Source organism: Sturnira hondurensis, unplaced genomic scaffold (assembly GCF_014824575.4).
Source record: "Sturnira hondurensis isolate 20B ecotype Veracruz unplaced genomic scaffold, ASM1482457v3 Scaffold0007406, whole genome shotgun sequence".
Lineage (NCBI taxonomy): Eukaryota > Metazoa > Chordata > Mammalia > Chiroptera > Phyllostomidae > Sturnira > Sturnira hondurensis.
Window position 1 is genome coordinate 69,303 of NW_028080037.1, and position 27,511 is coordinate 96,813.

Consider the following 27,511-nt stretch of genomic DNA (forward strand, 5'->3'; position numbering starts at 1 on the left):
TATTTAATGCTATTCAGACCTAACATCTTCATTAAAATATCAAAGTCCTTTAGGGTATACACCTACACACACACACACACACACACACACACACACACACACAGTGCTTCCTTCTCTCCCTGCCCTAACTCCGGTTACTGTAACTCAGGAAAAGGAGCACACGTCCATCTTTCAGGCCACTGGTACCATCAGCTGTGTCACTGTCCAGGCAGGATCTCCAATTAATCCAAAGTCATGCGGCACCTTCTCATGGTCCACTGGCAAGAGTTCTTTGTACCCATTTTTCCAGGCAAAGTCTCTCCTGCTTTCCAGGCCACACGGCCAAAGGGAGCACCCTAAAGCTGTGTGGGCCTCTTCTACCAAAGCTGCAGGGGTCTGCGCTCCACCAAAAGCGTGTGGCTTTCTTCTTCACCTGGCCACAGGGGTCCCCACTCTGGCAAAACCGCGTGGCTCCCCCTGCCACCTGGGCAAGAGGGGGTCCTCACTCTGCCAAAACTGTGTGCTTCTCCCCCTCTCCTGGGCAGGTGTGGCCCCATGTCCTAGAGCCAATCTTCTCCAAGCTCCCACGCAGGCGCAGGCGCAGGTGCTGTAACTCGGGGGACCTGTCGCTCAGTTACATCTTGGGGGGAAGTGACTTCATCCCCCTGGCTCCAAGCCTGGCCACAGCCATTTAACATATCCAAGTGACCCGCCAAAGGCTATAGATATGTTAAATGATCATGCCATGGATTAGCCGCAAGGCTGTGGTGGTACAAAACAGCCCTGCATGTTCCTGCTCCGTGTGTCCCTTCCCCCAACTCACACCTGTGGGTGTGAGGACATCGTATGTGCCTCTCCAATATCCCTGTGCACCTTGAGTTCGGGACACCATTCCAAATCCCTTTTTGCCCCCCCCCCTTGGCTGCATCCTGTATCAATATGATCTAGATGAAAATATCAGCAAAAGAATGTTTAATCCTCACCTGAGGACATGCTTATTGATTTCAGAGAAGGGAAGGGAGGAAGAAAGAGGGAGAGAAACATTGCTATGAGAAATATCAAAGGGTTGCCTCTTGTGTTTGTCCCCACTGGGGACCGAACCCACAACCTAGGCATGTGCCCTGACTAGAGCTTGAACTATGCCCTTTTGGTTTATGGGAGGAACTTGGTTCTCCTTGTCGATGCAATAAAGAATTACAGATCAGCCAGTCTATTAGTGAGCAAGCAGGGTTTATTAGTGATACGTTCTCATGGAAGAGAATGGGCCTTGCCAAGGTGGGAGTGAGAGGCATAGATTCCGGGCAGGGCAAGGTAAAGGCAGCAACGGGCAAGGGCAAGGGTGGCAAGAGCCTCAGGTCCTTGGTCCCGAGGACTTATATACTTGACAGGATGGGGGTGAAGAACTTGCATATTGATTGGTGAGTAAAGGTGGTGCCAGCTTGCATGGGGGACGTGACTACCCAAATGTGGGTATGTGGGGGGTCTGTTAGCCTGAATCCTTATCTCACTCCAGACCCCATTTTTTCCTTTGGTGGTAAAACAGAAACCTGACAGGAGGCAGTTAAAGTTGGGGCAGTCGCCCAAAGTTATTTACAGTCTCTTTTGGTAAACATTAGGGAATCCCTAATAAAATAGACAATAACCAGAGGTAAGCAATTAACCAAAGTCGTTTTGTGGGCTTTTTCTTTGGGCCCTATGAACCCCTCCCACCTACCAACCAGACCATGGAATGAACACACAGTTTCGAAGGCTTTCTTTCCCAGACAGTGGAAACAATACATAGAATTTCAAGGGTTCCCTCCTCCCATGCTGCCATGGTGTTTTTTGTGATGTTCCGAACACCTGGCACTATTATCAGATCTCAGATCGGTCTCAGGACGGCTGAGTCAGTGGGTGAGACATGTCTCCCTCCTCCTCCTTGTCTGGGTTTGCTCTCTATCCTACCTAACAGGACAAAGCTCCAACCAACTGAGCCACATTGGCCAGGGCTCAGCAAAATTTTTTAAAGTAAAACAACCTCAGTTTAAGTTTACCTGTTAAAATAAGGAAGAATTAAAATGTATCATATTATGAAGCTACAGTAAGTACAACAGTGGATTAATATCTTATGAATAGACAGATGGATGGAAAAGAATACAGGGTCCATTAATACATACAGGTCCACATAGAAATTGTGTTTTGTTTTGTTTAGTTTTTTAAATTTATTGATTTATTTTTCATTTGGAACACCTATCCTTTGCCTCTCATATGCTCCCAACTGGTGACCTGGCCTAAAACCTGTCACAGGTGGGCACAAGTAGCCAGGTTCTTGATGTTTGCAAACAAAGAATTGAACAGAACACAGAGATTTTATAGCAGACAGACAGAGAGCAAATTTATTAAGCAATAGTACACGATGTTGTGGACCACTCTGCTTGGTTCTAGGAATCATAACTCTACCCCCTGTGACTAAGGACCTCTGGAATTTGAGCCACAGGAGACAAAGCTTGTCTCTGGCAGCAAACGCTGCCTCAGCTTCCTCCCTGCCCCCAAATCATGGTCAGACGGGTAAGACCCCTCAGAGGAGGGGCAACCTAGGCAGACACAATCACTTGGGAGGCCTTCATGGAAGGATTCGGGGGCTGCAACAAGGAGGGAGCAATAGACTCTCGTCCCCTCGCTTTGACAAAGCCCAAGTCCCCATGTTCTCTGGGAGAAGTGCTTCCTGGCTCTAATCCCCTTAAGCCTGAATACCTGTTGGGGAGGGGTGCAGCTCCTTGCCTTGCTAGAGGGTGTCCTGGGGGAAAATCTGGCATCACAAAGACTTCCTGATAAAACTGTGAAATCTGCTCTGCTAAGAGTGCTTTCATTCATATGTTAAGGGTTGGAGCAGGAAACCCTAAAACTCTGTTCCTGACAGACTCTGACTCAGACTAAGCCCTCAGATTTCTTTGAAATATCATCTACTGTTTGATCCTTGCGGCCCTGTATTTCTGTGTATTAAAACCCAATAAAAGGCCCTGGACAAAGGGGCTCAACGCCTTTTTCCCCTGAGAAACTGGCCACTGCTCACGGCCTTTTTCCTCTGGGAAAATGGCCACTTCTCCTCCCCAAGCAGATCACATCATGTCTCAGTCATGTTTACTCTCATCCGTGGCACACGGGGGGGACTTGTGAGGAAAGTTGCCCCCACAACACTCTGTAGAACATGGAAGCGGGCTGACTCTGAACAGAGATTGATCTCAGGGGCTGGAGGGATTCTATACTTACAGGGCGATATTTCTTGGCTAGTTTTGGCAGGGTTTTATTGCCCGTGTAAAAGTAGTTATATTACTTTAAAGCTACTGTGCATGGGGTCTCCCATGATCTTCTTTGATTGACCACCAGGGAAGGGGGTCCCACAAGGCTGATTTATTATAATGCTGTTATAATGAAGCAGGGGTCATGTAGCATCTTCTGTGCAGGTGCAGTTATGACTCGCCATGATTCAGTGCTTTTCCAGAAAGCAGGAACAACTGGCCTTAGAACAGGGTCTCTGTCCTGTATTGATGTCCTTTATCTCAGCCCTGGAGCACCTCCACAGTTTCCTCCTGACCGTCTGCTGCCTCAAACCCAGGCATGTGCTCTGACTGGGAATGGAACTGGTGACCTTTTGGTTTGCAGGCAGATGCCTGCCCACTGAGCCACACCAGTCAGAGCCATTGCTTGAGTCTTGCATGTGGCTTGACCAGGGATGGAACCTGCAGCCTTGTTTACTCCCTCCCAAAAAACCCTGCATAGATATAAAAAACTTCACACACGCCCTGGCTGTTGTGGGTCAGTAGACTCAGCTCACAGGCTTGTGAACCAAACGGTCGTGGTTGGATTCCCAGTCAGGGCACATGGCTGGGTTGCAGGCCAGATTCTCAGTTTGGGGTGTGTGAGAGGCAACTGATCACACATCGATGTTTCTCTCCCTGTCTTTCCCCCTTCCCTCCCCCCCTCTCTAACAATAAATAAATAATTAAAAATAAACTTAACATGAGCAGCAAAGTTGGATTCAACATTTAGGGATGACCCCACTATACCTGACGTTTCCTTCTGATCTGCACCAGGGTGTTTTCCCAACGTGAACACCAGATGGCAGAAGAGAAGCACACTGGGAACATTTTTTCAGTGATCACATTGTACTATAAAGCAAGTTTCAACAAACTTCAAAACATTGAAATTATGCAAAGCGTATTGCTGACACTAACTGCAGTCAATCTAGAACTCAGTGACAAAAGGTTACTAAAAAGTCCTCTTTTAAAAGTGACGAAATGCACATCTAAATAACGGATTCCACATTCCTAGATGATATGCACTATACCCACTTTTCCTGCAGACCTGCAATAGGCATCATTTCCCAAAATTACCACGAGATGGCAGCAGAGACCGACAGATGCAATTCATATCCTACTAATGGCCTGGCTGAAAGATTCCTTAGCTTTTTACCCTGAGTTGCAATGACAGACACACTTTTCACTGTCCCCCTACAACAGAACTGCACAATGTCATCACTGTTTTCTTCCACTGCTCTCTGCCACCTTCATGCGATTTCACCATTCCATCATCCCACAACATTGTTCTCTTTCGGAGCAGAGAGCTCTTCCAGGTGTCTTATGCAGTCTTCCAGGGAATAGAAATTTCTCTCCATAAAGAATAATTCAGAGAGACAAACTAAATGGCCTTGGGAAGGAGCAAGGTCTTCTGAGTACTGTGGAGGAATCGGGACTGCACAGCCAGGCTGGAACCATTTTCCCTGGTCACCAAAGAGATATATGCTCTCTCACCTAACCCTAACTTTCCGTATCTCTGCTGACAAATTCCGGACTCTTTCCCTCGGGTGGAGCTTTCAGTTGGTCTGCCGGGTGCAATATATGTTGCCACTAATTTGCTGGCTTTCTGAAATGAGCTCCTACTGCGGAAGGGAGTCCTGAATTCACTACAAGGGCATCATCACTTTCTTTGGGTGAAGACCGCCCTTTGGAGGGGCAGGTGGTAGTTCCTTTGTTTGCCCACAACCTCTCCCATTCCACATTATTCTCAAATAGCAAAGATTCATCCCCCCCACACACACACAATTTTCATGGAAATGGAACATTTTCCTTACATTTCAGTGGAGAACCACTTGTGGAAATCCACTCATGAAGGGTCCCCCACCATCCCGGTGAACTCCTGTGGAGCCCAAAACAGCAAAGGGATTCATGTAACCAAGCTGATACAAATGATTTTCGAAGCCTGATTAGGATGCTTTGAACATGTTGCCTGTCTCCCGTCTGCCATGATGTAATCTGTCCTCAGTGAACATTTGTCGTTGAGGGCCCTCCATGTCACCTGGTCTGCCTGCCTGTGGGAGAAATCTCCAGCATGAAACTTGGTGATCCACTTCTGACACATTCCGTCTGTCACAGCATCTTCTCCACACACAGCACAGATCTTTTCTTGCCTTACAGTTGCCCTTGTACCGTTCTTGAAGTGACTAAGCCAGAGGGACCAAAAATATTGCTTAGTTCATGCACCTTCACTGTGAAAACAGCTAACTATACATTCACCACTTGTGGTGGGATTTTATCACACGCTGATAGGACACCTGTCATGATACAGTCTAACACAACAGTTTCAAATGAGGTTAAAGACAAGCCATGGTACCCACTGCTACCCCAACCCCTAATCCTACCCCCGAACCGTGCCACACACCAGACACCAGAGCAGGTGTCCAAAGCCTGTCCCTGACCCCAGATGCATGACTCTGAACATCATACTCCAGAGAACAGTCTGTCCTTCTATTTAAACCTGTAAACCCTTGAAATGTAATCACCTCATGTCTAAAACCATAAAGCAGGTTTCTGTGAAACCAGTTATAGTAAATCAAGCAAATTAAATAATGCAATGATGACATACATAGTATGGGTTACATAAGACCTGAAATGCATGAGGCTGCTGCTTCCATATCAAGGCATACCCTCCCAAAGCAAAACTGATTGAAGTAAATGAGTAAATGTGGGGTCCTCCTGATTAAAAAATTCTGGGGAGCAGGAGAAGCTATTCACAGCATAAGAAGACCACCCACGAAATTGAAGGAAAAGGTTGCACATTACACTTTCAATCAAACTCTTTCTTCCACAACAAAGAGCTGTATGACTCATCAATGAAGAGACACCTATACTATTTTAAACATTTTATTTATTTATTTTTAAAGAGGGTGAGGGAGGGAGAAAGACAGGGAGAGAAACATCAATCTGTGGTTGCCTCTCACACGCACCCCACTGGGGACCTGGCCGGCAACCCAGGCATGTGCCCTGACTGGGAATCGAACCTCGATCGTGTGGTTCACAAGCCCGCACTCAGTCCACTGAGCTACACCAGCCAGGGCAGACATTTATATTTTTAAAAAGCTTGACTAGTCCCTTCTAATGAGAAGACATTCATAGAAGTGGCAAAAAACACCAGAGAAGATGTTCCATGGCTACATCCCAGCACAATACCCTTTCCCAGACCCTACAAAGGCTATAATGAGAAAGCAAAACTGAGAAATGTTTATGATCACAAACTAATATTAGAACAATTGACCATTTCTTTTGAAAATGTAAAATATTGCAGACCTCGTATAAAATGGTTTGATGTTTCCTCAGAAAAATTATCCTACTCTGTTCAATACCTCTACTTGGAAATATAATCTGAGAAACTGAAGACAGGTGTTATAACAAACTTATACATGATTATATATAACAGCACTGTGAATAAGAACTGAAAGGTAGAAAGCATTCAAATGTCCATCCCCAGGTAAACAAATACACAAAATTTGGTTCTTCTGTCACTGAAAAGGGACTGGACCCAAGGGGGGGTTGCCCTGGAAAGGTCTCATGTGTGTAGGTTCTTGACGTCCTGCAGCAAAATTTCACAACACAAATTTGGGGAGTTTCGAGAGTTTGTGTATTAAATCCAAGGGCAGTGAAACAAAGAAAGGGCTTCAGAGAGAAGAGGCACAATCACAGCAACAAGAGTGAGCACAGGCAGAGCTGCTTCTTGGGAAACAGAAAAGTTAGCCGCAAAGAATAAATAAAATATGTATTTATTTATTTATTTGTCTCCGGTCCTTGGAGACAGGATCAGGGGTTAGTCCAGGACAAACTGCCCACTGCGCCCCTGACTGCAGGTCTCCTAGGACCTTTGGAAAAAGGAGAAACAAAGTGAAGACATGCAGCAAAGAAGAGAAGGCGCATGTGCGCTCAATGAACAGCTCACACTGAGTCCTTTTTTTAGGGTTTTACCTGTTTTCTAACATTGAGGACTTTAGAGGTCTTAGAAGAGCCATCTGCACAGAACACTCAGCTCTCCAGGGGTGTCACTGATGTGCTCGTGCAACAAGAGGACTACACGGAGTGATCAGGGTCCTGCTCTGGGGACCTTCTCCTTCAGAAAAGTCACCAGAGAAGGGCTGGGACTGAGGTGGGTCTTCCCCTGTGTGGTCTGGAATGTGTGAACTCTTTGCTCTCAAATGCCTTTGGTCAGGGAAGATAAGAGCCTTAGATTTATTATCTGGCTATGAATTGCTAGGCCTCATTTAGCTATCTAACTCACTTTTGCCATTCCACTTGCCAAGAAATTGTCCTACTTCTTTTACAAACCTGCCTCAACTCTATACACTTGGGGACTCACATTGGCACTGAATTTGTCAAAATGATCATCTGTTGACAGACACCAGACACCACAGCCAAACTCAGGATCCTGGACACAGACCTTTGACTCCAAAACCTGGACCCTGGAGTGGACCCAAACCAAAACCTGGACTCCAGGCCCAAAGCCCCAAACCCAAAGCCGTGTGCCCTCACCCAAGCCAGACCATGAAGTCCAAGGCCAAACACCAGATGCCAGGGACTGACATTGGACCCTTAATGCCAGATTCCATTAACCAGAACCAAAAGCTTCATCTGCACATGGACCTCACATGCAAACCCAGGACACAAAGCCACATCCTAAGAGGTGCAAGACTGTAGACACACAACCAAATACATTTTGACTCTGAAGCACAGGCCCTGGACACAGGACACCAAGGCCAGATTTTGGACTTGGAGCCAGTTGCCAGAGGTCACAGGCAGGAGCTGAACCAGTTTCTCCCCTTTCAATCAACCCCGTGATTCAATAAGACAAAACCCTTGCCTCTCCAAATGCAAACTTCAAAATTTTACCAAACCCAGCAGAAACAGGCCAAAAGACAGAGTCAAGAAAAAGAATGGTGACCATGGAGGGCATGATCTCTCAGTTGCAACAGGTTCAGGAGTTAGCACTGTCTCACCATTCATTCCACACTGCCAGCTTTTCAAAACTGTGGGAGATTAAAAAGAGATTATTTTCCACAAACCTTGTCAGCTCTAACACCAGTAGGATAATAACAAAAATAACATAATGAGACCAACACAAGATATTCAACCTTTAATACATGCATGAGAACAAAGTAATACCGGACACTGAGGTGTGATATCAGGTATATAGGACCTTTGGGAGTGTGGGGAAACAGGGTCTTATAGAGGTAAGATGGGTGATAGAGACAGGAAATTTATGAAAAGTGCAACCTTCATGGAATGTTACTTTTTGATAGGCAATTCTACAAACTATAAAATGCAAGCTAAACTAATAAACTTTCCTGAATTTTATTAACATAATCATTCAGTTTAAAATAGTTTGCTTTGCTAAAATTATTAAATCTTGTGGCAACAGCAGCAGACACGGCCTGAGAGAGCAACCAGCTGCCAGGAGGGCCTTGCATCACCCACAGGGGGGTCAAAGGTCCGAGCATCGCTGTCCAGTGCAGTGTGGACTGTCCTCCTCTGCCTGCAGCCTGCGGAGTGAAGTGGAGCCCACGAGTGCAAGGCAGGTGACCATGAAGCCACAACCAGGAGGCGAGTAATGGCCACATAGGTGGGACAATAAGATTTGTCATCTCAAGTGACACATGACATGGCAGCAGAGAGCCACACTTGGGACATTTTTTCAAAGGGACTATCCTGTGCTAGGGCCAGTTTTAACAAATTTCAAAGGACTGAAATTATACACAGTATGTTTCCTTCTGTCATTGCTGTTAATATAGAAATCAAGAACAAAAGGTAACTAGTAAGTCCTTATATATAAAACTTACTAAATACACGTCTAAATAACATTGCAATCAACAGTCATTGATATTCTACTGCATTCAACCACTTTTCCTGCTGACCGGCCACTAACGTGGTATTCCCAAAAGGCCCACAAGATGGCAGCAGAGATGCACACCGGGAACATTTTACCATCTATTTGACCAAAAGATTCATTTGGTTTTTAGGTAAAGAAACAATAAAAGAGATGTTATTCCTTTTCACCATTAATTTCATTGAAGAACGTATTTACCATTTTGTCCCACTGCTCTCTTCAATCTTTCAAGCATCTTCATAATTCCATCTTCCCAAAAGTTCTTATCTTTTGGCCAAGCCAATATAAAGCCAGTTTCAACAAGCATCGCAGCATTGAAACTATATACAATATGTTTCTCTAACTGCTCTCATTGCACTTAAGATAGAATTCACTAAAACTGAGTGACGGGAAAGTCCTTATATTTGGTAGTTATGTAATACACTTCTAAATAACCACAAAAACAAAACAATTTGAATTGCAAAATAAACTGAATGGGGATAAAGATACCACTTACTAAAACCCATGAAAAACATCCTCACCCTTAAACACACAGTATCAAAAATAAAAGCTGAAAATATACAACTTTTTTGCCCATACTCATAACCTAAAATAGTAACTAAAATCCAGAGAAAGTAGACAGAAACATGCACATCGACATATCTGCAAGTGTATATACATAAAATGATAGTAGTTCTCTTTAACTCTTAGCATAGAATTTTGAATAAATGTTTTCTCATTGTTTAAGTAAGCAGCAACAAAATAAATTTAAAATGCTTTTCAAGCACACTTGGAACTTTTGAAAAAATGACTACATTTAGCTATAAAGCAAGTTTCGACAAATGTCTCACAAACTATGTTTATTGCTCTCTTTGCCATTAATCTGAAAACCAGTCACAAGGTAACTACAAAGTCCCTGTATTTAGATGTTTCAAAATACACATCTTTTTTTAAATATATTTTATTGATTATGCCATTACAATTGTCCTATTTCCCCCCTTCATTCCCCTCCACCCTTCACATCCCCTCCCCCACCATTCCCCCCTTTAGTTTATGTCCACGTGTCTCAAGTTCTTTAGATTCTATATTTCCCCTACTATTCTTGCCCTCCCCCTACCTATTTTCTATCTACTGTCTATGCTATTTTCCGTACCTTCTCCCCCCTTCTCCTCCTCCCCCTCCCCTGTTGCTAACCCTCCATGTGATCTTCATTTCTATGGTTCCACTCCTGATCTAGCTGTCCTCTTGGTTTGCTTTTGCTTTAGGTGTGGTTGTTAATAACTGTGAGTTTGCTGTCTTTTCACTGTTCATATCTTTTATCATCTTTTTCTTAGATAAGTCCCTTTAGCATTTCATATAATAAGGGCTTGGTGATGATGAACTCCTCCAATTGGACCTTATCTGAGAAGCACTTTATCTGCCCTTCCATTCTAAATGAAAGCTTTGCTGGATAAAGCAATCTTGGATGTAGGTCTTTGGATTTCATGACTTGGAATACTTCTTTCCAGCCCCTTCTTGCCTGTAAGCTCTCTTTTGAGAAATCAGCTGGCAGTCTGATGGGAACTCCTTTGTAGGTGACTGTCCCCTTATCTCTTGCTGCTTCTAGGATTCTCTCCTTCATTTTCATCTTGGCTAATGTAATTATGATGTGCCTTGGTGTGTTCCTTCTTGGGTCCAACTTCTTTGGGACTCTCTGAGCTTCCTGGATTTCCTGGAAGTCTATTTCCTTTGCCAGACTGGGGAAGTTCTCCTTTATTATTTGTTCAAATAAGTTTTCCATTCGTGGCTGTTTCTTTCCCCCTTTTGGTACCCCTATAATTCGGATGTTGGAACGTTTAAAGATGTCCTGGAGGTTCCTAAGCCTCTCCTCATTTTTTTGAATTCTTGTTTCTTCCTTCTTTTGTGTTTGGTTGTTTCATTCTTCCTTCTGGTCCACTCCCTTGATTTGAGTCCCAGTTACCTTTCCATCACTATTGCTTTCCTGTGCATTTCCCTTCATTTCAATCAGTTTAGCCTTCATATGTTCCTCTAATTTGTGACTATAATCAACCAGTTCTGTGAGCATCCTGATCACCAGTGTTTTGAACTGTGCATCTGATAGGTTGGCTATTTCCTGGTCACTTAGAATTATAGGCTCTGGGCCTTTGAGCTCTTCTTGAGTCATAATGTTTGGTCTGTTTGCACCTGTTATGTATGAGGGGCAGAGCCCTGGGTGTTCACCAGGGCCAGGCAACCCAGGTCGCTGGGTTGTGACACTGTACGTGGGGGCGAGGTCAAAGAGGGGCAATGGCGGTCCCCTCTGCTGCTTCCTGCTGCTGGGGCCTGTGTGGTCAGTCTCACTGCTCGCTCCTTCACCTGGTTTATCTGCACGTGAATGTGTGACCGCAGTCAGTCTGCTGCCTTGCACCCTCACTGGGTCTGCCTGTTGCCACCCCTACGCCTGGGATCTGGCAACCGCCACCTGCGCTCCTGGGTTGGTCTGGCCGAGTTTTCCTGCACAGCCCCTCTCCACCATTTGCTGGCTCCGCCCCTCTTACCAGTCTGGCTGAATGGTTCATTGTTGTCGGACTCCCATATGGTTCAATTTTCTGTGTTTTGGTTGCGTTTTTGTTACTAAACCTTTGTTGTCTTTAAACTTGGTTGTGCAAGGAGGCACAGTGTTTCCACCTATGCCTCCCTCTTGGCCAGTTAAAATACACTTCTAAATACCTTTGCATAATAAATCACAGCCAGGGTGGAAAATAATTTACATGGCAAAATAATAAAAATACTGTATACCAAACCAAGATCTTTCTGGTTTCAAAAATGATAAAAGCTTCAAACTGTTTCTCAACCAAAGGGGACTTCAGGCAAGTGTTGAGCCATTTTAGATTGTCCTGAGAGGAAAGGAAGTGAGGGTGTTGATGGTGAATAGAGGTATTGGATGCTAACAGGCACCTACAATGCAGAGGACAGTCCCCCAGGACAACAAATTCTCTGGCCCCCAAAGTCCACAGTGCTCAGAATGAGAAACCGTACTCTGTATCATGAAGACTCCATTAGAATACAAACAGCATGTCCCTTCGCATCCTAGATCTGAAATGCTGCCTTTCTTGGAACAAGAAGCATGGAAGCTGAAGAACAAAAAAGAACAAAAAATGCTAGCCATCTTGCCAACATTGGGGAGAAGTGTCCTGGGCAGTAGGTCAGGAGGCAAAGGAAGATCTGTCCACTTAGGAGACCAGATCCCACTGTGACTAAACAGAGTAGTCACCTGAGGATCCCTGCTTCTTTCCATTGCTCACACATCACTTTAGTAACTGATTCATGATGTTACTTAGAACAAAGAGTCATGGTGTGTTAAGATTACAGATTTCACCATTCTGAGTTTTCCTCTTTTAAAATGTGGACATTTGCTACATTCTGTGTTCCTCAGATGACCTACCCAGGGGCACACTGCCTGTCACAAAATACTTCTGATTTCTGGAACACCATGCTTCCAGGCCCTAAACTCAGTTAAAATGCTAAGAAGGATGTTACTATTTTATTTAGTCATTAATGTATTTATGACTAACAAAGACAATTTTTCTAGCTCCTCCCATTACCTCACTTCTTCTTGTTTTCTTTCAAGCTTTAACTATTTCTAGGTCACCTACAGCTACAACCATGTAATGATCATTATTGCATGAGAGCATGTTTACCTTCATAACTCATGAGAATCAACTGAAAAGTATCACAAATAGAATTTACTGCACTGATGGGAAATAACATGAAAAAATAAATATATAGAAATAGTAAATTAAGTATACAATTTTTTTAAAAAGATTCAATAACAACAAAACAGGTAAAAAAAAAACCCTGGGAATCAACAACAATGTAAAGGATGTATATGAACAAACTTGGAAATTGCTACACAGTAACAGAAACTTAAATCAAACACATCATCTTGTTTTGGGGTTAAACATGGGTATCACTGTATATCCATTTACAAAGTTATCTATAACTGAAATATAATCTAGATAAGTATAGAAAAATGGTCTCACAGGAAGTGGTCAGCTAAATTAGACCTGAGACATGTACCCCAGAAACCGTCTGGCCCCCCGTTCCTGCTCCCCACGGGGTGGCTCTATCTGCCCCCCACCCCCTTCACCTTATAGCCCCATGCAGCTCACCTCCTGCCCTGAACTACGGTGCCTGCATCATGTTAGACTGCGAACATCACTACGTGACCGCGGAGACCCGCAGCCCGCAGCGCCTGACCTCCAGTAGGTGCAGTTGTTCATCTCTCCACCAGAACTGCCGGCCCCTTATGCCTGCCAGCCTAAATTTGCCTCCCACCCAGGCCCACCCACGTCTGTTGCCTGTCGCCCTGTCACCTCCAGCCCAGTCCTGACTCTGACCTTAGACAGCCCCCCGCCACCACACTCATCTGTAACTTTGATTTTTAGTGGTCCATGTAAACAAAACCAGCCAGGAATCAGGTGTGCTTGTGGACATGCAGTGTGATGAATAAATACACGAATAATGTATACTTTATAAAACTGAACAGTACTCTGAAAAAATTCAGATAACAAAAGGACAAGACACAAACTGGGAGAAAATATGAATGACCTAAAACATGGGGTGAAAAAACATCCAAAGTGAAAGAATGGGAAAAGATACACAGGATGGTGCAAAAGCAGCTTTACAGTTGTTCACATGGACAAAAATGTCATAATTATTAAGTAATAGGACAACAATAAACTTTGTTTCTCATATTTACAACTCTGAACCTACTTTGCCCCACCCTGTCTTATGCAAACATAAACCACATGAAAATTACATACTAACATGCAGTGGACTTCACAGTAACAAGCATGACTAGAGATGAAGAGTACTTCATACCAATGAGTTTAATTTACCAGGAAGATCCAAATTCATGAACAATGTCATAAACATAAATTATATGCAACAGAGACACAAAAATGTATAATCATAATAGATTTAACAAACCTTTTGCATCAGGAATACAACATTCCACTTTCAGGAACAATGGAACACCTCAAAAAATTAAGTGAGGATATGAGAAACACCATGAGCAGCAAATTGGATTCAACATTCACAGATAACTTACACACAACTTTTCCTGCTGACCTGCCTAAGGTGTTATTCCCAAAATGACCACGAGATGGAAGCAGAGATGCACACTTCGAACATTTTTTACATTGACCATATTGTAATGAAGCAAGTTTCAAAAAAGGTCAAAGGATTGAAATTATATGAAGTATGTTTCTTGCACTCATTGTAGATATTCTACAAATTAGTTTCAAAAATTAACCAGAAAGTTTTTACATTAAAAGTTATGAAATACACTTCTAAGTAACCCTCAAAATGAATCACAATTGGAGTTAAAAAATAATTTCAACTAAATAATATTAAATACTTTAAAAAACCTATGGGAAAACAAAGTAATAAATCCACACATTAATGGGAAGCAGTTGAAAATTCACATGTTTTGCATTCATATTACAAACCCCCCCAAAATAAATTAAATCCTGGAAAGTAGAAGAATGGAAATAGGCAAAGAGAGATGTCTGGAGGGGCATATACTTAAAACAATAGCAGCTATTACCCAATTGGGTGGGATTTTGAATTCATTTTAATTTTTCTGTATAATTTAAGTAGGCTGCCACCAACAAAAAGCATTCTCAGTTTGGGTTAAAAAAAAAGGTACAAGAGAAAAACTTGGCATAATTTTAGAATAAACAGACTGCAGTGGAAACAATACCAGAGGCCTTTTCTCTGCTCTCCCAGACTGATCTCAGAGGGGCACCTTTTCCAAAGTGCACTTTTTGTGTGTGCAAATGCAGCCCAGCAGAGAGGAAATGACAGGACCAGACCTGAAAGAGCAGAGCCCTGCTGGGCAGCACAGCCTGAGGGGGAACTTGCCCTGGGGCTGCCTCAATTTGGGGGGGTGCTCACAGCCAAGACTCTTCACAACTGAGCAACAGCACCACTGGGCTGACCCACACAGGTGCTGCTTCATGATTCACCTGGAACAACACTGAGCTTCCTAACAGTCATGCTGCACTCACACCCATTAGTACCAAAACACAGCTTTTTGCACTAAACACAGTTTCTTTCTTCCCCAGACCCCAACTCTGGAACTCCTCCTGGCATTGACTTGGAGCCAAGGACCATCAGTTCATAGACACCAGATGCCACAGACAGACTCAGGACCAGACACAGGCCCTAGACTCCAGAACCTGGGCCCCAGAGCAGACCCAGAACCAAAAGATGAACCCCAGACCCAGGCCCCAATCCCAAAACTGTCCCCACGACCCAGGCCAGACCATCGACCCTTAATGCCAGGCCCCAGATGCCAGAGACTGATGGCAAATGCTGGACACCAGATTCCACACAACAGAGACTAGAGCCAGAGCTGCACATGGACCCCACACACCCACCCAGGACACAAAGCCACACCCTAAGAGACTCCAGATCCCAGACACACAGACACAGATTCAACCCCAAGCCACAGACCAAGGAGACAGAATGGAGATCTATATCCAGGACCCCACAGCCAGACTCCAGAGCTGGAGCTGGCCAGTGGAGCCCACTTGCCAGATGCAGGAGTGGAACCAAGTCCTCACAATGTAAACAGAGCCAGGAGCCAATAAAGAACATTCCTGACTCTCTGAGTGTGAGCAGGTAGTCTGAGAAATACTTTCCCATGCCAATGCCAATGTACAAGGGAAGAAAATAACTCCCAGCACTACTAAATTATCCTGAGCCCTGCAGAAATAGACCAAAAAGGCTGACAGAGGAAAAAATAACAATGCTTACTCTTGCTGGGATATGTCCATGATCTCTCAGAGGCTGCACTTTCCAGAAGTTGGTGTCCCAACCATAAATGTCCCATGGATGGCTCACAAAACCTCTGAGGGAACAAAAAATTATTTTTGTCAAAAATTCTAAGTTCTGCCCTGGCTGGTGTAGCTCAGTGGATTAAGCACAGGCCTGTGAACCAGAGGATCGCGGTTCGATTCCCAGTCAGGGCACATGCCTGGGTTGCAGGCCGGTTCCCTGCAGGCCAACTCCCAGCAGGGGATGCACGAAAGGCAACCATACATTGATGTTTCTCTCCTTCTCTCCTTTCCCTCTATAGATAAATAAATTAATTAATTAATTTTAAAAAACTTTTAAGTTCTAACAGCTGGAATAACAATCAAATTCACATAATCTGATTAATGAGAGGTTTCCAACGTCTAATACCTGGCCCAGGGGACTTCGTATCAAAGTGAACACCAAACATAATGAGGTAATATTGAGCATATGGGATATTTTGGAAAATGGAAGAACAGAGTCTGAGATTTCAAAGGTCAAGTGGGGGGCATGCAGGTTATTTAGAAAAAAAGGCAGCATACCTGCCAGGTCAATTTCTGTTGGGCAACTCCCACAACTTTAAGACACAAGGAGTACAGGAAGACAGTCCACAAGCTCCTGCGAGGAGTCTTACTGTCTGAAGCTGAGGTGATTGTGCTGAAGCTCTCTTCCTAAACCAAGCTGTGGCAACTAAACCTCTTAGGAGGAAATGAGATGACAATCGTAAGGAATTTCTCAGTCTTCCCTTTCTGAACAGCCAGTTTAACATCAACTTGCCAAGTGCAAAATGCTGGCCCTCTCATGACCGCCCCTGATACTTTACATAGAAGTTGTATATCCACCACCTACATTAGTACGTTGTTCCATATTTCACTGACATGATCAGTTTTGAGAATCAGTTACTTTACTCAAATAGTTAAATCTTACTTAAGTAAATGGTGACATGAATGTACTCCCCAAACTCACCCCATATTAAATACCTGACTGCTTGCTTATGTGGTGGGGAAACAGCCTTTCCTGGAACCTCAGGAATCTTTGGGCTGCTCTAATAATCCAACAGGTATGACACAGATTAGCAAATGAAAATAGCCAAATGTCAGACATACACACAGCCAGGACCACCTCACTCACAGGAGAGAGTCAGAAACCCCCCACACAGAAGAGCATGAATGAGGCAGCAGTGATGTGAGGGGGCGTGGTCATTTTCTTTTTTTTTAATGTTTTATTCATTTATCTTTAGAGGGGAAGGAGAGAGGGAGAGAAATATCAATGTACGGTTGCCTGTCGTGTGTCCCCTACTGGGAACTGGCCTGCAACCCAGGCATGTGCCCTGACTAGGAATCGAACCGCGATCGTGTGGTTCGCAGGCCTGTGCTCAATCCACTGAGCTACACCAGCCCGGGCTTTCTTTGTTTTTATTTTTATTTTTTTGCGGCTGTGGTCATTTTCTATGACAAAGATCTACCCTTAGATCTGTGGGGAAAATATCTAAGATGTAACAAAAGGAGTTGGAACAACTGAATGGGAAAAATGTTGGGCCCCCTACATTACATCCTCCACCAAAATCAATTTTTACTTGATTTCAATAGCCACTCATAACTAACATAAAACACTGAAAGCTATCTAAAACTTACCAAGAGATCTAAAGTGAAAGAATGGGAAACATATACTATACAAACATTAACGAAATGAAAACTATATAACATATAATAGACTTGAAGGCAAAAAATGAACCACTACTACAAATAAAGACCAGTAGTTCATATCAGTAAGCTCAATGTACCAGTTAGCTCCAAATTTTTATTCACTTAATAACATAAACTCAAAATTATATGGAACAGAGCTTCATGAAAAAACACAAATTAATCATCATAATAGGAGATTTAACCAACCTCTATCATTCAGGTTCTGTATTGGAACCAATAAAGCCCACAAAAAATAGTAAAAGTATTTTTAAAATGACATGAGAAAAAATGGCATTCAATGTGCATAAGTACTTCACTACATCCCCAAACTGCAAATTACAGATGCTTTCCAAGCACCCTGGGAATTTTTTTAAAAACTGACAATATTGCAATCTAAAGCAAGTTCCAACGAACTTTAAAGGATTGAAATTTAATTATACTGATGTTTTATATATATATATATATATATATATATATATATATAACACATATATGTATACACACACATATATACTTCTTGCTCTCACTGACATTAATCAAGAAATCAGTAACGACATATAACCAGAAAGTACTTATATTTACAAATTATGAAATACACTTCTAAATAACCACCCCCCAAAAAAATCACAATTGGAGTTAGAAAATAATTTGCATGGAATGATAGTAAAAAACACTTCTTACCAAGGACAGACCACTCAGGTTCCAAAGATGATCACAGCTTCCAGATCAGTGGTTTTCAACCTCAGGTTGAGTTTACCCCCAGGGGACATTTGACACATTGTATGGAGACCTTTTAGAGGTTAAGGTGGGAATTACTGGCATGCACTGAACAGAGTTACTAATAAGCATCTATAGTGTGGAGAAAAATCCCCCTAAAGAAAGAATTATCCACAGCAATGAGAAACCCTACTCTCTATGGAGCAGGATGAAGAGTCCATTAGAATACAAACAGCATGTGACTTTGCACCCTAGATCTGAAATCACGCCTTTCTCTGGACAGGAAGCCTAGAGGTTGAGAGCTAGAGAACAACAACAATAAATAAGTAAAAATGGCTCTGGTTGGTGTAGCTCAGTGGATTGAGCATGGGCTGTGCACCAAAGGATTGCTGGTTCTATCCCCAGTAAGGGCACATGCCTGGGTTGCAAGCCAGGTTCCTAGTGGGGGCCACATGAAAGGCAATCACACATTGATGTTTCTCTCCTTCTCTTTCTCTTTCCTTTCCCCTCTCTGTAAAAATAAATTTAAAAATTGAATAAAAAAAATAAAAACTCCAGCCATCTTGCAAAGACTGGGGAGGAAGGTCCTTGGCTAACAAGACACCTGCAAAAGCTCAGAAGCCAAAGAAGATATGACACCTTAAGAGACTGAACCACAGTGTAATAAACCACAGCCCTGAGGGTCACTGTCCCTTTTCATTGCCCATAAATCACTCTGCAATAATTGTTTCTTAAATAACTTAGAATTTACAATTTTACTCTTTTAGACTCCAGAATTCACCATCAAATGTTCTCCTCTTTCAAAATGTGGACATTGCCATATTGTGAGTTCCTCAGATAACCTATTAGGGGCACAATTGTACTTACATAATACTTCTGATTTCTAGAACACCATTGCTCCAGGTCCTGAACTCATTTATAATGCTAAGAATCATGTTACTATTTATTTAATTATTAATGAGCTTATAACTAGCACATTTTTACTTGTCTTCATGTTTTATTCCACGCTTTAACTATTTTCATGCTTTATATAGCTAAATTAACATAATTTTATTATTGCATGATATCTTATTTACCTTGACAACTCATGAATATCAACCTAAAATTATCAGAAATAATACAACTTAGTAAATTGTGTGGTAAATAACATGCAGAAATAAATATCTTTTATATATACAAAGAATAATGTAAAGATATAATCAAATAACCAATGGTGAACCTCCAAGTGCGGTGTCTGGTCCGGATGATGTGCTCATAAAAAGTTGTTCCAGGGAACTGGTCACTGACATTGGGATCTGACACTTGTACCTCGAAACAGTCTTTTAAAAAAAATCAATGGTCACTGATATTCCGCTGTAATCAACCACTTTTCCTGCTGACCTGTACTAAGATGTTATTCCCCCAAATTTCCACGAGATGGCAGCAGAGGTGCACACTTGGGACATGTAATAGTGGCTTGGCCAAACAGTTTGCTTGATTTTTCATGTGTAAAATGATAGCGTTTTATTTTTTTATCCTCTTGGGTTAAATTTTATTCTTTTAAAAATATATTTTATTGATTATACCATTACAGTTGTACTATTCCCCACCTTCATTTCCCTCCACCCGCACACTCCCTCCCCCACCATTCTCCCCCCCTTAGTTTATAACCACGTGTCTCAAGTTCTTTAGATTCTATATTTCACCCACTATTCTTGCTCTCCCCCCTATCTATTTTCTATCTACCCTCTATGCTATTTTCTGTGCCTTCTCCCCCCTTCTCCTCCTCCCACTCCCCTGTTGCTAACCCTCCATGTGTTCTTCATTTCTGTGGTTCCACTCCTGATCTAGCTGTCCTATTGGTTTGCTTTTGTTTTAGGTGTGGTTGTTAATAACTGTGAGTTTGCTGTCTTTTCACTGTTCATATTTTTCATCTTCTTTTTCTTATATAAGTCCCTTTAGCATTTCATATAATAAGGGCTTGGTGATGATGAACTCCTTGAACTTGACCTTATCTGAGAAGCACTTTATCTGTCCATCCATTCTAAATGAAAGTTTTGCTGGATAAAGCAATCTTGGATGTAGGTCTTTGGATTTCATGACTTGGAATACTTCTTTCCAGCCCCTTCTTGCCTGTAAGCTCTCTTTTAACAAATCCGCTGATATTCTGATGGGAACTCCTTTGTAGGTGACTGTCCCCTTATCTCTTGCTGCTTCTAGGATTCTCTCCTTCATTTTGGTCTTGGCTAATGTAATTATGATGTGCCTTGATGTGTTCCTTCTTGGGTCCAATTTCTTTGGGACTCTCTGAGCTTCCTGGATTTCCTGGAAGTCTATTTCCTTTGCCAGACTGGGGAAGTTCTCCTTTATTATTTGTTCAAATAAGTTTTCCATTCGTGGCTGTTTCTTTCCCCCTCTTGGTACCCCTATAATTCGGATGTTGGAACGTTTAAAGATGTCCTGGAGGTTTCTAAGCCTTTCCTCATTTTTTTGAATTCTCATTTCTTCATTCCTTTCTGGTTGGATGTTTTATTCTTCCTTCTGGTCCACTCCCTTGATTTGAGTCCCAGTTACCTTTCCATCACTATTGGTTTCCTGTGCATCTCCCTTCATTTCAATTAGTTTAGCCTTCATATGTTCCTCTAACTTGTGACTATAATCAACCAGTTCTGTGAGCATCCTGATAAATAGTGTCTTGAATTGTGCTTCTGAGAGGCTGGCAATCTCTTGGTCACTTAGAGTTGTTGGCTCTGGGACTTTGAGTTCTTCTTGCGCCATCTTTTGGGCTGTTTGTCCCTGTTACATAGCAGGATCTGAGCCCTAGGTGTTCACCAGAGCAGGGCAACTCAGTTGCTGGGTTGTGAAGCTGTGCGGGGGGGCGGAGTCAAAGAGGAGCAATGGCGTCCCGTCTGCCGTCTCCCGCCGTGGCCCCCACAGGTGCTGCAGCTGCCACCGTCACCGGGGCCCGCGAGTTTCGTCCCACTGCATGCGAGTGTGCCACCGCCGTCAGCCCTCCACCACTGGGTTCGCCCCCTGGGGCCTGCATGGTCCGTCTCACTGTGCGCGAATGTGTGACCGTGGTCAGTCTGCCCCACACCCTGACTGGGTCCGGGCTACTTGCGCGCCTAGGTCGGGGGATATTTCCTGCCTGACCCTGCTCCGCTGCTGGCTCCGCCTCTCTTACCGTCCCAGTTGAATGGTTCGTTGTTGTCAGACTTCCGTATAATTCAATTTTCTGTTCTTTGGCTGTGTCTTTGTTCTCCAAACCTTTGTTGTATTCAAACTTGGTTGTGGGAGAAGGCACAGTGTTTCCACCTATGCCTTCATCTTGGCGGAAGTCCTAAGATTTATTTTTTTAAGATTTTATTTATTTATCTTAGAGGGGAAGGGAAGGAGAGAGAGAGAGAAATATCAATGTATGGTTGCCTCTCGTGCATCCCCTGCTGGGAACCGGGAACTGGCCTGCAACCCAGGCATGTGCCCTGACTGAAAATCGAACTTCGATCCTCTGGTTCTCAGGCCCGCGCTCAATCCACTGAGCTACACCAGCTAGGGCAGTTAAAATTTATTTTAAATGAATTTCACTTTCTTCATTGTTTAAGGAAGCTGCAACAAACAAAGCACATTACAAGTGAACTTCAAGCACATTTGGATCTTCTAAAAACCTGACTCTGTTACACTATAAAGCAAGTTCCCTCAGTGGATTGAGCACAGGCCTGTGAACCACAGGATCGAGGTTCCATTCTCAGTCAGGGCACATGCCTGGGTTGCAGTCCGGTTCCCTGCAGGCCAACTCCCAGCAGGGGACGCACAAAAGGCAACCATACATTGATGTTTCTCTCCCTCTCCCCTTCCCCTCTAAAGGTAAATAAATAAATAAAATTTTTAAAAAGCAACTTCCAACAAATGGCACATAAAACACATTTATTGATTCCTTTGCCCTAATCTGTAAACCAGTCACAAGGTAACTGGGCATTTAGATGCTTTAAAATAAGCTTCTAAATACCATTGCCATCAACAGTCATTGACATTCCACTAGAACCAACCACTTTTCTTGTTGACTGGCACTAAGGTGTTATTCCCAAAATAAACAAGAGATGGCAGCACAGAACCGAGCTTGGAGGGTTTTTTGTTTGTTTGTTTCATTGACCATATTGTACTATGGAGCAAGTTTTTTTAAGAAAATCAGATTCTTTGAGGTTCTGGCCAAGATGGAGGCATAGCTAGAAAATCTTCACTTCCTCACACAACCAAAGGAGGATAACAACCAATCTACAATCAATAAACAACCAGAACTGCCAGAAAATCAAACTGCATGGCACGCTGACAACCAAAGAATTAAGGAAACAGTCAACCAGACCAACCAGACTGGTGCGCCAAAACAAAGAAATATGGCCCAAATGAAAAAACAGCAAAACTCCAGAAAGAGAGTTAAGCAATGAGACAGCCAACCTATCTGCTGGAGAGTTCAAAGCCTTGGTAACCAAAATGCTCACAGAACTGACTGAGCTAGGTCAAAAAATGAAAGAAGAAATGAAGACTACTCCAGTGAAGTAAAGCAAAATATTCAGGGGACCCACAGTGAAAGGAAGGAAATCAGGACTCACATCAACTATTTGGAACAAAAGGAAGAACACACATCCTACCACAACACAATGAAAAAACAAGAACTCAAAAAAAATTAGGAGAAGCTTAGAAACCCCTGGGACAACTTTTAAATGTTCCAATATCTAAATTATAGGGGTGCCAAAAGGAGAAAAACAAGAGCAAGAAATTGAAAACTTATTTCAACAAATAAAGAAGGAAAACTTCCCCAATCTGGTGAAGCAAATAGACTTCCAGGAAGTCCAGGAAGCCCAGAGAGTCCCAAAGAAGGTGGACCCAAAGAAGAACACACAAAGGCACAGCATCATTAACTTACCCAAGATTAAAGATAAACAGAGAATCTTAAAAGCAGCAAGAGGAGAGGAGAGAGTTACCTACAAAAAAATTCCCATAAGGCTATCATCTGATTTCTCAAAAGAAATCTTGCAGGAAAGAAGGAACTGGGAAGACCTATTCCAAGTCATGAAAGGCAAGGACCTCCATCCAAGATGACTCTATCCAGCAAAGCTCTCATTTAGAATGGAGCGGCAGGTAAGTGCTTCCCAGATAAGGTCAAGTTAAAGGATTTCATCATCACCAAGCCTTTATTATATGAAATGTTAAATGGACTTATCTAAGAATTTGAAGATCAAAAACTATGAACTGTAAAATGACAACAAACTCACAACTATTGACAAATGAACCAAAAAGAAAAGAAAAACAACAAAAATTTAAACTAAGCATACAACTACAACAGGAATAGAATCAGAGAAATTAACATCCCATGGAGGAATTTCAGTGGAGAAGGAGGAAGGATGAATGGGGGAAAGATACAGGGAAGAAGCAGCTTAATTGGAAGGCACAAAATACATGGGGAGAGAGAAAATTGGTATGGGAAACACAGAACTCAAAGAACTTATGTGTACAACCCACAGACATGAACTAAGGGGGGAAGCTGAAGTGTTGGGGGAGCAGGGTGGAGGAGTGATAAGGGGGGAAATTGAGAAAACTGTAATAGCAGAGTCAACAAAAAACTTTTTAAAAATAAAAGTAAATTAAAAAAACAAAATAACTCAACATGCCTGATAGTAAAGATGCTCCATACCAAAACTTGAGAAAGAAGTCTTCACCCTTGAATGCACAGCTTAGGAACAGAAGATGGAAGTGCACAAGTTTTGCATTCTTAGTAAAAACCCAAAACATTAAATGAAGTCCAGGCAAAGTGGAGGAAACGAGCCTGTAGACACGTCCTGAGGGCCACAGACATGAAATGAGAGCGCTTGTATTTTACTCTACTTTTTTAACCTCTTGGTGGGAATTTCAAATACATTTGGTCTCCGTGTTATTTAAGGAAGATGCAATGGAAAAAGCAAATTACAAATGACTTTCAAGCAAACTTGGCACTTGTAAAAACCTGCCTCTATTACACTACAAAGCCAGTTCTAAGAAATGTCACATAAAACACGCTTATAGCTCCCCGGGCCAATATCTGGAGACCAGTTGCAAAGTAACTGCACAGTCCTGACATTTGGAGATCTTCAACTTGGCTCCTAAATTACACTGCTGTGAAAAGTCCCCCTGCAATTAAACCACTTTTCCTGCGGATCTGCACTAAGGTGTCATTCTCAAAAATGGCCACGAGATGGCAGCAGAAACTGACAGAGGCAACGCATATTTCACTAACGGCTTTTTTTTTTTTTAAGATTTTATTTATTTATCTTTAGAAGGGAAGGGAAAGAGAGAGGAAGAGAAATATCAATATATGGTTGCCTCTCATGTGTCCCCTGCAGGGAACTGGCCTGCAACCCAGGCATGCGCCTTTACTGGGAATCGAACCGCGATCCTCTGGTTCGCAGGCCGGCGTTCAATCCACTGAGCTACACCAGCCAGGGCGTTCCTTCGCTTTTTAATGTAAAAGGCAATGACTGGTACACTTTTCATTTTTCCCAAAAATTGTGACTACACAACGTCATTGCCACTCAGTTCTACTGCCCTCTGCCATCTTCAAGGTAGCTTCCCATTCCATCGTCCCACAGTACTGTTACCTTTAGGAGCAGAGAGCCCTTCCAGGTGCCTTCCTGCAGTCTTTCAGAGAATGGAAATTTCTCTCCACTGACAGAAATTTGAAATAATGAACTAAATGTCCATGCAAAGGTGCGAGGTCTGGTGAGTGTTGCGGATGAATCACGACTGCGCGGCCGGCCGGGCTGAAGCCCCTTTTCCCTGGTCACCAAAGAGAAACGTGCGCTCCCACCTCATCCTGAACCTTTCCCGTCTACGGCTTCGACTCTTCCCCACAGGCAGTGCTTGCGGTTGGTCTGATGGGGCAGCACGTGTTGCGAATTTCCCCAAGGAGCTCCCCCTGCAGGACGCCCTCTGGTATCACCACAGAGGCAACATCACCTCCTTTGGATGAAGACTGCCCTGGGGAGGGGATGCTGGTGGTGGTTCCTTCATTTGCCTACAATCTCTCCCGTTCCACGTTATTCTCAAATTTCAACAATTCATACCCCTCTCACAATTTGCTTGCAAGCAGAATGGTTTTCATATATTTCGATAGAGAAGAACCACATGTGGAAATGAGGTCAAGAAAGATCCCCCCTCCTGCTTAACTTCTGTGGAACCCAAACATCAAAGCAGTTCATGTAATCAGGCAGGTGCAAATGATTTTCAACACTTGACTTGGGTACTTTATGTCCCTTGTCTCCCATACGGCATAATGTGGTCTGTCCTCAGTTAACATCTGGGCTCGATGGCTCTGAACTGCAAATGGTCTGCCAGGCCTGTGGCTCACCTTCATGTGAGAAATTTTGGCCAGGAAACTTTGCAAACCACTTCTGACACATTTCATCACCTACAGCACCTTCTCCATCCACACTACCAATCCTTATTCTGCATTCCAGTTGTGTCTTCACCTTTCTTGAAATGACAAAGCCTAATGTGCCAAAAGTGTTCCTTATGTTCATCCATCTTCAGTATGAAAATGGCCCCAACATCACAAAGGTTTTGATGAGTTTTTTCTTTAAATGCATGTTGGTATGACACCTGTCACAATACAGTCTGACCCAAACCTTTTAAGTGAAGTTAGACAAGTTCGAGAACCAGAGTCACAGGATGGGGTGGGGGAGTGGCGGCAGGGGGGGGTGGGTGGACTGACTTTTGGGCCAATTTGTTATAAACAAAACTTTAACCAGAATCGCATCATTGAAATCATGTATAGTATGTTTTTTTTTCACATAGCACTTAAGCTAGAATTCACTGGAAATGGGTGACTGGGAAGTTCTCCTGCTTGTTACTTCTGAAATAGACTCTTACAGACCTTCCACAATGAACCACCATGTGAGTTACAAAATAATTTGAACTGAATGATGCTAAAGATACTACACAGCAAAACTTCAGAACAAAATCTGCACCTTTGAACACACGGGTTAGTCACAAAACCTCCAATTGTACAAGAGTTGCACCCATTTTAGGAACTGAAAAGAGTAAATGAAGCCGAGACACACTGGAGGGAACATGTGTCTAGACATGTCCAGAAGGGTACGTACATGAAATTATAGTGATGTTATTTTATTTTATTTTATTTTATTTTATTTCAGGATGAAGAATTTTATATAAATTTTATTTTCCCCTTATTTAAGGAAGCTGCAACAGATGAAGCAAATTACAAACGATTTTAAAACACACTTAGAACTTGCGAAACCTAACTCTATTACTCTACAAAGCCAGTTCCAACAAATGTCCCATAACACACGTTCATTACTCCCTTTGCTTTTAGCCTGCACACCAGCCACAAGGTAACCAGAAAGTCCTGACATTTAGACGTTTGAAATGCACTTGTAAATACCATTACGGTCAAAAGTCGTTGATATTCCACTAGAATCAGCCACTTTTCCTGCTGAGCTGCACTACGGTGTCATTCCCAATTATGGCCACAAGATGGCAGAAGAGACCAACACATGGAACGCATATCCCATTAATGGCTTGGCTGAAATGTTCCTTTGTTTTTTACTATGAGATGCGATGACAGGCACACTTTTAATTTTCCCTCAAACACGGTGACTGCACAAGGTCATTACAGTTTTTTCCCACTGCCCTCTGCAACATTTCAGGTAATTTCACCAGTCCATGGTTCTACAACATTTTTACCTTTAGGAGCAGAGAACTCTTCCAGGGGCCTTCCACAGTCTTTCAGGAAATGGAAATTTTAACTAAGAGAAATTCAGAAAGACTGAACTAATGGCTATGCGAAGGTGCAAGGTCCGGTGAGCCCTGAGGATGAACCAGGACTGTGCGGCCAGGCTGAAACCTTTTTTCACTGGTCACCAAAGAGAAATATGCATTCTCACTTTATCATGAAGCTTCTGCTGACAGATTCCAGACTCTTTCCCTCAGGCGGTGCTTTCAGTTGGTCTGACAGGGAGCAATGCTTGTTGCAAGTCACCTGCCAGCTTTCTACAAGGAACTCCTTCTGCAGGACCCCCTCCAGAACCACCACAAGGGCAACATCACCTCTCTCGGATGAAGACCACCCTTTGGAGGGGCCTGGTGTTGGTTCCTTT

At 43.0% G+C, this 27,511-nt stretch overlaps 1 long non-coding RNA gene across 1 annotated transcript; it reads right to left on the reverse strand.

The window, feature by feature from the left end:
• Positions 1–4,660: 4,660 nt before the first annotated feature.
• Positions 4,661–27,387, reverse strand: LOC118990958 (uncharacterized). The gene is made up of 3 exons (XR_005067323.1): positions 27,368–27,387; positions 22,031–22,034; positions 4,661–4,840 (listed from the first exon to the last, which is right to left on the reverse strand). It is a non-coding gene; the product is annotated as an uncharacterized LOC118990958 (long non-coding RNA).
• Positions 27,388–27,511: the final 124 nt, after the last annotated feature.